The 15,834-nt window shown below is 37.9% G+C and overlaps 1 non-coding gene across 1 annotated transcript; it reads left to right on the forward strand.

Annotated features, from left to right (window-relative positions):
• The first annotated feature begins 831 nt into the window (after window positions 1-831).
• LOC127108790 (small nucleolar RNA R71) lies at window positions 832-938 on the forward strand. Its single transcript, XR_007796302.1, has one exon. It is a non-coding gene; the product is annotated as a small nucleolar RNA R71 (small nucleolar RNA).
• Window positions 939-15,834: the final 14,896 nt, after the last annotated feature.

A 15,834-nucleotide genomic window follows, 5' to 3' on the forward strand; every position in this document is an offset into this window, starting at 1 on the left:
TCATAAGCGTTCCCACTTTGTAGGGTAATGGCATTGGCTTGTCCTCTCGGATTTTGTTGAGGTTTTCCAGGGAATTGTCCTCCAGGTGTGGTCTGAGGGGCTTGGTTTAAAGCTACCTGAGAGATCTGGGTTTCAAGCATCTTGGTATGAGTAACTATTTGGTCAACCTTGGTTCCTAACTGGGTAATCAAATCGTTAACATGAATGTTTTGGTTCATGAACTCCTTGTTTTGTTGGGTTTGAGCGGTGATAAAAATTTCCATAATTTTCTCAAGGCCCGGCTTTGGTGGCACAGGTTGCATAGGTTTATTTGATCTAGGGGCTTGATAACTAGGTCTCGAAGGTGCATTATTTTGGATAGGGTTATTGTTTTTATAGGAGAAGTTCGGGTGATTTCTCCATCCAGGGTTATAGGTATTCTAATATGGGTTCCCTTGGGTGTAGTTCACTTGCTCAGAGTGGGTTTTGTTTAATAGACTGCATTCTGCGGATTGGTGACCTTTGGTTCCATATATCTCACAATCCGATGAAACTGCGGCTACAGTATTCGGGTTTATGCACATATGCTCGACCTTAAGGGCTAATGCGTCCATTTTAGCTTGAATCATGTCTATAGAGCTTAGTTCATTCACTCCTCCTTCGGTTTCCTTCTTCTCAACTGTCGCTCGTTCGACTCCCCATGATTGGTGGTTTTGAGCCATATCTTCGATGAGGGCACTAGCTTCAGGATAAGGTTTGTTCATCAGAGCACCGCTTGCGGCAGCGTCGATGGTCATCTTTGTGTTATAGTGAAGTCCATTATAGAAGGTTTAAATGATTAACCAATTTTCTAAACCATGATGTGGGCATGCTCGTAACAACTCTTTATATCTCTCCCAAGCATCGAACAACGATTCTCCTTGGTTTTGGGTAAATCTAGTTATATGGTTTCGAAGAACAGCGGTCTTACTCTGGGGAAAATATCTAGCAAGAAATACTCTTCTAAGGTTATCCCAAGTCGTAATGGAATTGGGTGGAAGGGAATCTAACCAAGATAGGGCTTTATCTCTGAGGGAAAAAGGGAATAATCTTAAACATATTGCCTCAGGAGAAGCTCCATTGGTTTTAAAAGTGTCTGCTAATTGAATAAATATTTTTAAATGTTGGTTTGGGTTCTCAGTAGCGAGACCTGTGAATTGTCTCTGTTGCACTAGTTGCAACAGGGATGGTTTAAGTTCAAAATCATTAGCTGGGATGGTTGGGTTTACTATTCTAGAACTAGGTTCTTCATTTGATGGTTGAGCGAAATCCTTAAGAGGTCTTTGGTTTTGATCTTCGGCCATAGCTCTCTTAATTCTATGAAAGAATAAACGTGCGTGAGCGTAACGTTCAGGTTCCGCCAGAGGGTATACTAAGCTTAAACTTCTGGTGATGTGAGTTCTTCGCATTGACCGACGGGAAATAGCCTAAGTCTAGATGATATAACAACAGGGAAATCAAATTTGATGAAATTGGTCCCCGGCAACGGCGCCAAAAACTTGATGCGTGTGCTTTCGCAAGTATACGAAAGCATCAGAGTAATATAAAAGATTGTCGAATCCACAGAGACCAAGTGTCAATCTATTGTTATCTGTCTTTATGGTGTTTATCAAAGGCAATCAAAATAGGTGTTTTTGGAGTGTGCAATGAAAAGTAAAGTGTTGAATAAAGATTAATTAATAAAGACAGGGTCGAATGTAATTCACGTAATCAATTAATAATCCAAGTACTTGCTAATAGAACTACTTATGGGCAATGTTTTCTACTTTGAAAAGAACTAATTTAACAGGAATTGTCGCTTTCGCGTATTCAGAACCGAGTTGTACTCCCTAATCAAACCCTCTTATTGTCACTTATAAAAAGGCGCGCATTGCGTTAGAGTAGTAAACCTATTTTTAAGAAATATAGTATCTTGACCAAGTTGAAAAGTATTATAACCTGGATTTCTTAACCAAAAGAGGTTCTTATGAACCAGACTCTAAACTTATAAACACGTTCGAAAATAGTTTAAAATCTCTTTTCTTCTTAAATTAAAAACTCCTGATGAACTAAACAAAGCGCTTTCGCTATTTTTGAAATAGTTAAAAACAATTAAGTTTAGATAGACGTTGGACGACTTTCGATCTTATCCAACGGAATTGAAGTGCGGGAAAACTTAAGTTGAAAGTTAAAATAGTCCTTAAGTGTTTCTACGAACAATTGTACGGATTATCAGTTCAATTACGATCCTTACATTCTAACCTTATAAATTTAGTTAGACATGGTAAAGTAAAAGTGCATTAATTTAAATAAAAGTAGTGCGAGTGCGGAAAGTAAATAAAAGTAAAGTGAGTGCGAGGAAATAAATAATTTAAAGCGAGTGCGAGAAAATAAACAAAAGTAAAGCGAGTGCGAGGAAATAAATAATTTAAAGCGAGTGCGAGAAAATAAACAAAAGTAAAGCGAGTGCGAGGAAATAAATAATTTAAAGCGAGTGCGAGGAAATAAATAATTTAAAGTGAGTGCGAGGAAATAAATAATTTAAAGTGAGTGCGAGGAAATAAATAAGATAAAGACAAGTAATAAAAACCTGCTCCAATCGGAGGGTTGAGTAAATTGCAAAGCGGAAATAAAAATGGCGGCAGGATTAACTTCCTTCCAAAGTGCTCCAAACTCGATTACAGACTCTATCACAGACTTGATTACACAATTGTGGTAACACTCCAATGCGAAGCGATTACCACTTTAAAATACTGAATATATGCCTATGTGAAACAAAGTTGCTCTGAGTTTGCCTCTGTTCTAAGTTTGGATGATTGTAAAAGTGATTTCGAGTTTCTATTTATAAGTAAGTAAAAAGATGGAAATGACAAGGATGCCCTTCAACTTGAAAATGGGAGGGAAAACTTTTCCTCTTGTGGCGCCAGCCACAAGGCCATGGCGCCCGCCACAAGGCCAATCTGAGGCGCCTTAGTGGAAGTAGTGGGGAACATGGCAGTTGAGGGAAGTTGAGCTTGGACACGTCATGGCAGGGACTATGGCGCCAGCCATGGGGTAAGCCACAAGTACAAAATGCTGAATTTTAGGGTTTTTAGCTCTTTTTCACTCCTTTTCTCGATCGGGGCTCCGATTAAAGTAAAAACCTGAAAACAAAGGAAAACATAGCAATAACACAACAAAATAACAATAAAACAACTAGAATGCATGTGGAATCGGAGTCGAAAATACGGTAAATTTCAGTGTTATCAGTATATGATGAACAACCAAAGGGATTCACAGACCAAAATCTTCCAAAGCATGTGTATAAGTTGAGGAAAGCTCTTTATAGGTTGAAATAAGCTCTTGGAGCTTGGTGTAAGACCCCAATTTTGTCCCTAAGATCCCTCCTGGCATCATATCATTTCATAGCATTGCCTCAAGGATCATTGTGCACCTTGCTTGCCTTCCCTGTGGGTGGGTTATCTTTTTGAGTGTGATTCTTGATCACCAAGCATGTTTTGCATTTGTATATTATTGCTTTTCATATGGTTACTAACCCAAAAGTACAAAAATATGTCATCTAACCTTGTTACTTGCAGATGAAGCAACATTAGGTCAAGACAGTCAAAGGCAGCCATTGAGCAATAGATGGTGGCTATTCTGAAGAATTTGGGCACCATGATCATTCACAAGAGTTCATATGAGTTGTGATATCATTTTGAATCAATATTTCAAGTGGTAGAGGCTTGGATTTCATCTGAGCATAGCCAGGTCAACTGAAACCCTAGAAAAGTCAACACAAGTCAACTGTGCATTCAATCATGGATTTGAAGGTGGGAGATGGTTAGAGAGGCCTCATTCATGTCCATACAAGTCTCATTTGACATTTCAAACATCAACATTGAGGAATTTGAGGTCGGATGAAAACTTTCCAAAAATAGTAAGTGACCTGTAATTTGGAATTGCCAAAAATGGAAATATTTTCTCCTCAAGATTACATGACCAAACATGCTTCAAATGAAATTTTGTCCAACATGAAAGTTGTAGATCTTTCTATCCCATTTCCAAAAAGTCCAAGAACATCAATTTCTCATGTGTGGTTGAGAAGATATGGATCAAACATGGCCAAGTGAATTTGAACTTCAAGCTTGCATAACTTTTGAACCAAAAGGCCAATTGGAGTGGTTCTTTTTGGAACATTTTTCTCCTAATATGTACTATCCAAAACATGCATCACATATCATGCATTTCCATCACAAAAATATTGGCATTTTCATTTGAATTTTGGAGGGAACTTTTAAATTCAAAAATTGTGCATTGCCTTCACTTCCCACCATTGGCATTTGATTCAAAATCACATTTTAAGTGAATTTCCACCAAATTCGTGCACTGTTCATTGCCATGCACATGCATAAGGGTGATTTTGCCAATTTGTCCAAACACCTTGTTTTCACTAATTGCAATTACCAATTGATTAATCATGATTAAGTTTGGTTAATTAGGAGTATATAAGTGAAATCATAACAGAAAATCACAACCACAATTCATTTTTTCAGATCTCAAAATTTTTCTCTCATTTCTTCAAAGCAATTCCATAAATTCGTGCTTGATTCTTCATCTAGCATCATCATTGATCATTATTCAAGCAAGAATCATTTGAATCCGTGCATATTGAAGCTGCTCCAAGCAAGAACATCAACAATGGTGGATTCTGCAAACTGTTGATTCGTGACCAATTGAGCATCAAGAACTCCTCCAATCCACTCCATAAGCTTGCAAGAGGAAGATCCAAGCACTACAAGGCCAGGAACTCTTGAATTCGAAAGCTTCTCTTCAAGAGGTGTTCAAATCAATCCTCTCTTTTCTTAAATTCATTATGTGATATTTGTAGAGCTTGCTTGTGTGATGTTTCTGAGCTAAAAATTTCTTGATTCTGTGCATTATTCATGAAGTTTCGTGGATTTAAAGTTTCATGTCAAAACTTACTTTGCTCGATCCATGCGTATGATGTTGATTTTGGATAAAAGGCATGTTGATTCGTGTTGTGTGATGTTAGATCTTCATGAATATATGTTTAGTTTTGATTTCTGGAAAATTTGATCATCACGTGTTCATGTTCATTACTGCGTTTTTCTGGAAATTTGGAGAAGATGATTCAGGCGTTTTGGCCACGGTTTTGCACTAGTTTTACGCAACGTTGTTCTGTTTCCTTTGTTCGCTGAAAACCGTTGCCATATCGTACTAGGGTTTGCATGTGCGCGCCATGAGCGCTTGCTGATTGGCTGGAGCGCTTCTTTAGTCAAAACGCACCGTTTTGTGGATGGCGCCATTTCCATTTTCAAATTCTATTTCATTTAATTCCATTAAATCAATTCCTAATTCAATTTTTATTTCATTTTTTTTGCAATCTTTGAAAATTCATAACTAATTCAATTTTAATCCAATTTGCATAAGAATTTTTGCTATGATCTCCTTTTTCTCTCTACTTTTTTATCAGCATGAAAATAAAAGTTGTTCCTGGCCTGGATTTAATTTTGTCTAGTGTTTTTGTACATGTATGCCATTTTGACATTGCTTGCCATTTCCTTTGTGAAATAATGATGATTGATCCAATGCTTCTGGAAATTTGCATGATGAAACTAGACACTCTAATTGACATTTTGGTGTTGATTTTGCAATTTTATCATTTGTGGTTTCTGGTTTGTGAATTTTCTAAGTAGGTGTGACAATTTGTGTCACACCTTTGCATATTCATCTTCTGCCATGTGTTTACCCTATCAAATGATGCTCAACTGTTCTGATTTTTTGCATGCTGATCATATGAGATGTCTTGAACATGTATGGATTTTTCCAGATTTTTGTGAATCATTTCTGATTTAATTGAGATTTATCTTTCTGTTTGATCACATGTGGACTTTAGAATTGTCTTGAACTTAGAATGATCATAAAATGCATTTGGTAAATGATATGGATGTGAGACTTTTTGCTATGTGTCAATAATTGTTTGAAGTTTCATCATATCAAATTTGAGCTTCTGTTTTAAATTTTTTCCTCATCATTGACCCTAGGCTTTGGCCTAAGGGTTTGCTTCTCATCTTTGAGCTTTGTTTTCAGGTTGATCACTCAAGCTAAATAGTTGTTGATGCTCCATCATTTGAGCACTTGATGTTTACCATTGTCTACTAACGTTGTGTGTTTTGTAGGGCTGTTAACTCATTTGAGCTTGATTTGTGGCTTATGCCTTTGCTTATTGGGTTTGACTGATATTAACTGTTGTTGGTTTGTCTAAACTGTGTACTGATTTGTGTGATGTTTCCACAGGTACATTAAGTTGCTTAAGTTCACTTTGAACTTGCTTTTGCTTGGTTGCTTAACCAATTAGGTATAACCTCTCTTCTTCATGTAGTCTGGAAGACCTGGCCTGTTATGTGGCCAGGCACCTGTCCGAAGTCCTCCTTAAGAGGCAATGGCTTTGTGTGTTTATTTTTGTGCTAAGCGGGAAAAGTCCTTTGATAAGGCAATTGGCAGACAAAAGAGATGTGTAATCCATCTCCTGCTACTCAGTGTGTCACTCACCTTACTCACACCACATGTGTTGATGCATAGTGAGTAAAAGCCCAAGATCTATAGAGTCTAACTTGTGGAGAAGAGTTCCTACTTTCTGAACTCCCACACCTTCTATTATTCAAAGCTCTCCTAGGCCAGGGATAAGAGCAATGAGGCACACCCCTCATCTCCATTTCATCTGCTTCACCTTAACCCTCAATGTTAAGGTTAAGAGCACCACTTACCCCATTCCAGTTGACTTTACAGTCTAACCTTTGCTTGAGCCAAATTGCTTGCAAATAGTGAGTGCTAATTGACTTTGTTTGATTGATCGCTTGATCCATCTGTGCATGTTTGCTTGTTTGCCTTTGTGCATTTATCATCATTAATTGTTCATTATTGCATGATCATCATTTCATATCTTTGTGACACATCTTTGTGACACATCTTTGTTTGTCCATTGAGGAATCAACTGTAAGTCCATTCATTGGCCATTGTTCCTATGATTTGGAAGGGATTGAGTGTAAGACCATTTCATTGGCCACTTATGTCCTCTCTGCTTATTGCTTTTGTTTGTTTGTTGTATGTGAGGATGCAATTGTAAGTCCATGTTGTTGGCATTTGTACTCCTATGATCATCCTTTGGAGATTGGTATAAGCCCAGATAGATTGGCATCTGATATCCATGTTTTGTTTTGCCTTGTGAGACCGGTATAAGTCCATTGATTGGCATCCAGTATCATTGTTTTGTTTTAGGAGATTGGTGTAAATCCATTTATTGGTATCCAGTATCCGTGTTTGTTTTGTGAGATTGGTATAAGTCCATTTATTGGCATCCGGTATCATTGTTTTATTTTAGGAGATTGGGGTAAATCCATTGATTGGTATCCGGTATCCACCTTTGTTTGTGAGATTGGTATAAGTCCATTGATTGGCATCCGGTATCACCTTGCTTTGCATTTGCTTACTTGCTTTATTGCCTATTCCAAAGGACACACTTGAATCATCTTCCATATGATCTCAAGAGGTGAACTTCTAGGAAGTTTTACACTCCTTCATCCACATCCTTTTGGTTTCAAAACCCCTTTTCACTTGTTGACTTTTAAAACTTGTAAATACATATTGTGCAAACATTCTCATCTCTTTTCAAATTAGAAACCTAGGCTTTAGGCCTTTGATTTTTCAAACTCCATTTCATAACACTTCTTTGAATTGAATTCTAATCATACTTTGACCATATTTTGTAAATACTCATAATTGGTTAATCACACCCATTCAATTGTTTTGTGGCTTTGTCCCTTGTTGATATGTTTTCATACATCAGCCATAGGTTTCAATTATCATAGTGGTTGATATAAATCTCACCACATCCTTAGTGAGTTGATCGTAAGTCTTCCATACTTATTATAGGGTTAACCCCTCACTAGTATGTTGAAGCCATCCTTGCATGGTGGATTGTTGGTCTTGGTTGAGTTTTCTCCCGTTGATAATGAAAAGCCTTAGTGCTCTTGTTTTAAAATCAATTCACCTACATTTTGGAAATCTTTTAGCCGAACTATGGCGTTTTGATCCTTACCTTTCATGGAAGGTACGTAGGCAACGGGTTCATCCGTTCAAACACAAAAATAATAACTTGTATATTCTTTTCTTATCCCTTCCATCATTGTTTGCACAATATGTCATAAACAAATAAACATTTTATACAACAAGTGTGAAAAGGGCTCCCTAGGAGTACCTAGGACGTTTTGGGTGCCTAACACCTTCCCATTGCGTAATTAACCCCTTACCCAGACTCTCTGATCTTTTCATTAGTTTTCTATGTGTAAAACTTCTTAGGCTTTTGTTCGCTTTTTAGCCAATCCTTGGGATAAATAAAAGTGCGGTGGCGACTCGATTCTTTGTATGCTTTGCTTTTGATTTAATCAATAAATCATAAAGTGACGAATACACCGCTACACTTGGTATGAGAGACTCACAGTGTTTCTCATTGACAATGGATACAGAAAGGGAGGCATTGATAAGACTTTATTTGTCAAAGATGAAGGAGGAAAGCTCATGATTGCTCAGATATATGTGGATGATATTATGTTTGGTGGGATGTGAAGTAAGATGGTTCAACATTTTGTTGAGCAAATGCAGTCTGAATTTGAAATGAGCCTTGTTGGAGAACTAACCTATTTTCTTGGCCTGCAAGTCAAGCAGATGGAAGATTCTATCTTTCTATCTCAAAGTAAATATGCCAAGAATATTGTTAAGAAGTTTGGCATGGAGAATGCTAGCCATAAGAGGACACCTGCTCCTACTCATCTAAAGTTGTCTAAAGATGAAAATGGTGTCAGTGTGGATCAAAGTCTCTACAGAAGCATGATAGAGAGTCTGATATATCTTACAGCAAGCAGACCTCACATTGCTTTTGTTTTAGGTGTATGTGCTAGATATCAAGCTGAACCAAAGGTGAGCCATATAAACCAAGGGAAAAGGATCCTGAAATATGTCAATGGCACTTGTGACTATGGGATGCTATACACTCATGGATCTGAACCTGTGTTGTCTGGATATTGTGATGCTGATTGGGCTGGAAGTGTTGATGATAGGAAAAGCACATCAGGAGGATGTTTCTTCTTGGGGAACAATTTAATATCATGGTTTAGTAAGAAGCAAAATTGTGTTTGTCTGTCTACTGTTGAAGCTGAATAAATAGCAGCTGGAAGTAGTTATTCTCAACTGGTATGGATGAAACAAATGTTGACTAAATACAATGTCACACAAGATGTCATGACATTGTACTGTGACAACCTGAGTGCTATAAACATCTCAAAGAACCCTATTCATTACAGCAGGACCAAACATATTAATATTCGTCACCATTTTATTAGAGAACTTGTGGAGGATAAGACTGTAGTCTTAGAACATGTTGCTACTGAGATGCAGTTAGATGATATTTTTACAAAGGCCTTGGATGCAAATCAATTTGAATTCCTGAGAGGGAAATTAGGGATTTGCATTTATGAAAATTTGTAGCAATTAATATGTTGCTCCTCTCTTTGTTATTCCCGGCGCGGACATTGATTTGAACCAACCCATCTCCATTGATGCCTCTGCTTCTGCATGTTCCAATCAAGGTAATCCCTCTAGTATTCCTTCTGGTTCAACTCCTGCCACTAACTCTAAGGAAGGAACACACTATACTGATCGTGTTATAAGAGACCTAGTCACTAGAATTCTTAATGAAGGCCACTCTGTGAAGGGAGTTTCTACTCCCCTTTCTCAAATGTACCCCTCTCTTGAGGTTGAACAACATAGTGGTAAGGATGAAGATTCCTCCAGTTCTGAAAAGGACTTGGAGGCTTAAGGGTTGCGCTCTCTAGGGAAGACCATGTCTAAAAAAGGTAAATATGTGGCTTCTCACACTGCTAATGCTTCCCACTCTAAGAAGCATGATGATGCAAATGTTGTGATTGATCTAGAGGATGGTAGCTATGATGATCAAGAGGAAAGCTTGACTCGTCACATGAAGCCAAGTGTGGCTAAACGCATGAAGACTCGCAAAGGAAAATCTATGGTTGAACTTATGTCAGCTAGAAAAGCCAAGAAGACTATTGGTATTGGTCCCTCCAAACCATGGAGCAAGGTTGAAGTAAAGAAGAGGAAGGTCAGAGATGATTCTGAGCCTGAAGAGGATGTTGAGGAAGATGTCCCTGACATCTCTCCTGCAAAGAAAACTACTGTTAGAAAGTCTCCTATTAAAGTTCATGTTGCTCATTTGGATAACATCTCCTTCCATCTTGAGGATGGAGCTACTAAGTGGAAATGTGTGATTCAGAGAAGGGTAGCTGTGGATAGGGAGTTAGGAAAAGATGATGTTGATGTCAAGGAGGTCATGGACCTGATAAAAGCTGATGGACTGTTGAAGACTGTTGATGGGTTCTCTCAATGCTATGAAGGTTTAGTTAAGGAATTTATTGTTAAAATTCCTGAGGATTTTTCTGATAAGAACAACAAGGAGTTCTGCAAGGTGTATGTGAGGGGTAAGTGTATAACATTTTCTCTCCTACTATTATTAATAATTTTCTAGGCAGAAAAAATGAGGGTGCAAGAGAATTAGAAGTTACAGACAATCAGGTCTGTAGGGAGATTACAGTTGGGCAGGTGAAAGTTTGGCCTGTTAAAAAGCATCTTCCTGCTGGGAAGTTGACTTTCAAGTATGCTATCCTGCATAAAATAAGAGCTGCCAACTAGGTCCCTACCAACCATATCTCCGCCATTGCTAATACTCTTGGAAGGTTTATTTTTGCTATTGGGACAAAAGTGAAAATTGATTATGGTAGATTTATGTTTGATCAAATCATCAAGCATGCAACTACTAATGCAGTTAAGCTGCCAATTGCTTTTCCCTCTATGATCTGTTGAATTATCTTGAATTAACATCCTGGTATTCTGTGCTCAAATGACTTACCTAGTAGAAGAAACCCAACTCTGTGTGTGCACTACAAACTCTTTGAAGGCAGACATGTCGAGGATATTGTCATGACATCTACCATGAAAAGGCCAGCCTCAAAAGTTGGAGCAATTGATGAGCGTAAGGAGACATGAAAAGAACTAGGTGAAGGGATAGGGGTAGCCACAGCTAGAAAACAATCCTTGGAAGCCTTGTTGGAAGCTTGGAGCAGGTTGAGAGTGAAAATGTTGAACATGTTAATGTCAGCCATGAAGAAGAAGCTGAAGCTCAAACCTCTAGTGAGAGGTCTGCTAACAATGATGATGCAAGTGGCAATTCTGCTTCAGGTGCTGATGAAGAAGCTGCAAACTCAAGCTCTACTGAGTAGCTTTGTTGGCTTTGGTCCCTCTTGTTTTGATGGTTTTATGTTGTTGTTTTGGTGGATTTCTTTGTGTGTTTTTTGTTTGTTTCTCAGCATTCTTCAGTTGTGTATGTACTTGGTGATGTAACTCTTTAACTTCTGGTATTTCGGTTAATGACTAGATAGACATTTATTTTGTCTCTTTGGTCTCTTTTGGCTAAAAAGGGGGAAAAGTAGTTGTAGATGTAGCTGAGTATCTTTGCTTAGCTATTGTTGCTGCTCTGTTTGTCTGTTACAGAGGGAGAATTCTGGTGTTTGTTTGTTTGGCACAGGGGGCGAATTCTCTATGGTCTGTTTGTGTGAAGCAGTGTTGTTGTTGGGGGAGCTGTTGTGTTCTAGAATGTTGCATGGACTTGAGGGAGAGTACAAGTGCTTGTGTGTTTACTAGTTGTTATTTTTGCTAGTAATGTGTGTATGTTTACTTTTGCTGCTGAACTGATGCTCTGATTGATTTCTTGTGAACGTGTGATCTATTGTTTGTTTTAGCCAAAATTTGCCAAAGGGGGAGTTTGTTAGTTCTATGGATTGGCATCAATTTTGGTAAAACTTAGTGTTATTGCAAGATGTCACGCTTGTAGTCTTGACATGTGATATCAGCTTTCTGCAGGTTGTTTAATATGGTTGTGCAGGATTTATTCAAGATGTCAGACCCGATGTTACGACATGTGCATACAGAACATTCAGTCTGAATGTTATGTATTTTCTTTTTGCGCTTTTCATGCAAGTCTTTGTGTGCTTATGTGGAGATTGCATGCGTTATTCAAGGAGTAACTCTATTTATAGCCAGAATATTTTGTCTCCCTAAAAGGAATGATTAGTTGCTATTTCTTAGGGAATATACAATAAATAGAATTAGGGTTTCATGCTGCCCAGGCCCATTTAGAAAGCTTCTATTTAAAGACTTTGTAAACCCTGTTTTACATACAAGAACATACGAACGTGAAGTGAGTGAGGATTAGGGTTTTAGTCTTGTGTGAGTTTGTGAATTATGAGCCATTCATCCATCTTGTTGATGTGTGAATTGGACTGAGTGTTTGAGTTGTAATTTGTTCACTCTAAACTTTGAAGTACGAGTGTATTTGTTTACTTGATTGAAGCTTTTAAGCAAGATCAAGTGTGTGTCATTGAAGTGTGTCTTCTTTCTTTTTGGTATTTGTTCTAGTATCACTATTGTGATTGAGGGGGGGTGAGTAGGGTCTCTTGTCTAAGAGTTCTTAGATAGAAATCACACGGGTAGAGATTAGGTGAAAAGAATGTAACTTGAAGTTGTTTGCTGAGAGTCTTTGAACTAATTTTGTTTAGTGGATTTCCTTACTGGCTTGGTCGCCCCCAGACGTAGGTGTGTTTGCACCGAACTGGGTTAACAATTGCTTGTGTCGTTTTTCAATTGTTTAATGATTTTTATTTTGTTCATATTTCATCTGTTGTTCAGATATTAGTGTCGTGACATTACCTTCGACATCTCATATCTGATACCAGAATTTCAGACCATTTCGACCCAAATTAAAAATAAGTCATTAAACAGTCTTCAAAATCATTAAATCTTGGTTAAAGCTTGTGTTGAAAATTCGAGGTAACAAATTTCCCACCAAAATGCCATGTTTCAACTTTCCTTTTATTCAAAAAGGAAAAAAGTGGCATTTTTTATATTATTTTCAACACTATTCAAATCTTTTTGCTAACGTCAACGTCATTATTACAACTTTAATGCAGATTGTGATTTTCCAAAATATTTCCTCAAAATTTCATCATTACTCATATTTTCTAGGAGATCATGGGTTTGCATGATTTCATCAACTTCTATCAACTCTCCCACTTCCTGAGAAATGAAATGTCTTACCTCAACCAGTTCATCTCATGTGTATGTCATTGGAAGGATAAGTACCTCTATAAATACTTCCCTCGTACTCTCTTTCAATCTTCTCCACTCTTGCTTCAGTCATAACATTTCACGCAGAAAAAATCCTCTCTCTCATAACAAGCTTTTTAAAACTTAACAATGGCAACCTCCACTTCAACCCTCAAAATGGATACTTAAAAAAGCCATTTGGCGTTCATGATTCTAGCATCAGAGGATGACAATGGATGAGATTTTGTACCTGAACCATCATTGGCCAAAGAGAAAATTGCAATCTGGGCTAAGCAGGTACTCATCTCTTCCTCCATTTTTGGTAAACTTTTGGCATTCTTAGGTCTGTTTCCGACGGTGAAGTCACAACCTGGGAAAGTGACAAACTTTTTCCCTTACTTCACTGTCGTTATGCCTTTTGCATTTGAAGAACGCTCCCTTGACATATCTTTCATGGAAACACCTATATGTGTCTTCTGATCTGCTCCCCCTGCTCAAAATAAAGAGTATATTGCTTGGCTCAACAGAGTCTAAAACAAAAGATAAAAACAATGGGAAGACCTAGATATCTTCGATGTCATCCAATTATCTAGAACCGGCCCTAGGTATAACCCTGCCATTTTACTCGCATCGATCTTCTTTTGGGAAGGTTCGACCAATACATTTTAATTTCCCTGTGGAATGCTCATGCCGGCCTTGTTTGACATAGCAACTATCACGGGGTTTAACCCTATAGGCGAAACTTTCACCCCCACAATAGAAACTGTAAACGAGTTCGTCTTCGAACGTCTTAGCTTTAAAAACTACATCACCAACCATCATAAGAAAAAGACCGAAGAGGTCTCCAACCAAGAACATATAGATTTTTTGAATCTTTGGTTGTCTTATTTTTTTCTTTTGTTCAAGTTCCTTACGAATAGCCAAAAAATATGTCCCTTTAGCAATCCAACTCTATGAAGGTCGAAGAGTCTCTATTAGTAAGTTACTCTTAGCTAACTTATACCAATCAATAGGTAGTTCTTCTTACAAATTGAAACACCTTCCCCGAAACCAACAAAAATACCTTCTCTCGTGCCCCTTGTGGCTTTTACAGCTTTGGTTGAATGCCATATTCAAACTAAAGCTATAGATAACCATGTATAAAGCTTTGATGGAGGAGGATGATTGTAGGAGCATCGAAGGTACTAGACTTTCCCTAACCACTCCATATGATACTCATTAATAACCTTCATAGAGTATATTAACCTATTCCTCGAATCAACGACCTTCATTTTGACCTTGGCCCCCTTTGTAAATAGGTGCATTGTCCTTACCTGATTTCGAAACAGATTTACTGGCGTGACTCCTTCTATTACTGCAATGTCGAACTCCGTTTGAGCAACCTTCTTAACTCCAACACTCTTATCCACTCGCATCGAGACAGGAGTTGTTGGCTTTGGCTTCACTGGCTATCATCCCAATTTAATGGCTAGGCAATTTGGTTTCAGCCAAATGCTGCCAAAGTCTCTCTATACTTGGGAGGACGACATTTGTTGGTCGGAGAGGAAGTTTTCCACTCAAGACTACAGAGACTGCATAGCGTTCATTCGTCAACAATCTCTTGAGTTGCCTACCTTCCAATTCTAACCTTCCTTTTACTCCCCAGTGGAGTTTGACAATTGGTGGTCGAAATACCTTAAAAGTATCTTCTTTGGAGAAAACTTTTGAAAGAGACTGTCGATCGCCTTCTTCAACTTGCAAGAAAATCTTGAGAAAAAAGCAGGTACATGTCAATCAATTACTATTTTCTATTTCCCCTTCCTCTATCACTTCGACCTTATACACACTTCCTTTACAGGTGAAATAGAAATAAAATACGAGATTGATATCGAAGGTCCATTCAATGCACCTAAGGTCAAGAAAGAAGAAGAAGCTCAAAAGAAAAAGGTAAATTTTTTTTCTTTTAAGTAGGTTGATTTTAAGATGATTTCTTATACGCTGTCTTCATTTCAGAGTCGAAAATGGGAACCAGGTTCCCCCTCAACCAAAAAACCAAAGAAAATAAGAAATCCACAAAGATTGCTTCAACACATGTACGCGTCTGATTTTCTTCTTATGGTTTTAATGATTCAGTGAAAACTAGCCAAACAGCTTTTCAGGTTGTGCCGGAAATGGTAGAGAACTTAGCTGAGGATCTAAGTTCGGAGGATAGCGAGAAAACTCAAATCTTTTTGAACCCAAAACCTAAGCCTTCTCCCAAACCAAGCGAAAACAAAACAAAATGCCCAATTCCAAAAACAAATCCCTCCAAAAAGACAACAACCTCGACTATTGGTCCTTTTGATAAAGAAGGCAAAATTTTGGCTGATTTCGATGACAAAGCTCGGGACGAACAACCAAAAGACTTTTTAGTCAAAGAAAAAGAAACAAAAGAACCTGAGGTATTTCTTTGCATGAGATGACCAAACAATGATTTCTTATTATTTTAACTCTGACTAAACATTTCTTGATTTCTCTTCTTCAGGGACCACCACAGTTAAGGAATGATATACTAAACAAACCGATAGGTATCCAACGTTCGACCCCTACTGAAACTTACTCTCACATCCAATGGTCGAATTTTAT

The sequence above is a fragment of the Lathyrus oleraceus genome, chromosome 7, assembly GCF_024323335.1.
Source record: "Lathyrus oleraceus cultivar Zhongwan6 chromosome 7, CAAS_Psat_ZW6_1.0, whole genome shotgun sequence".
Lineage (NCBI taxonomy): Eukaryota > Viridiplantae > Streptophyta > Magnoliopsida > Fabales > Fabaceae > Lathyrus > Lathyrus oleraceus.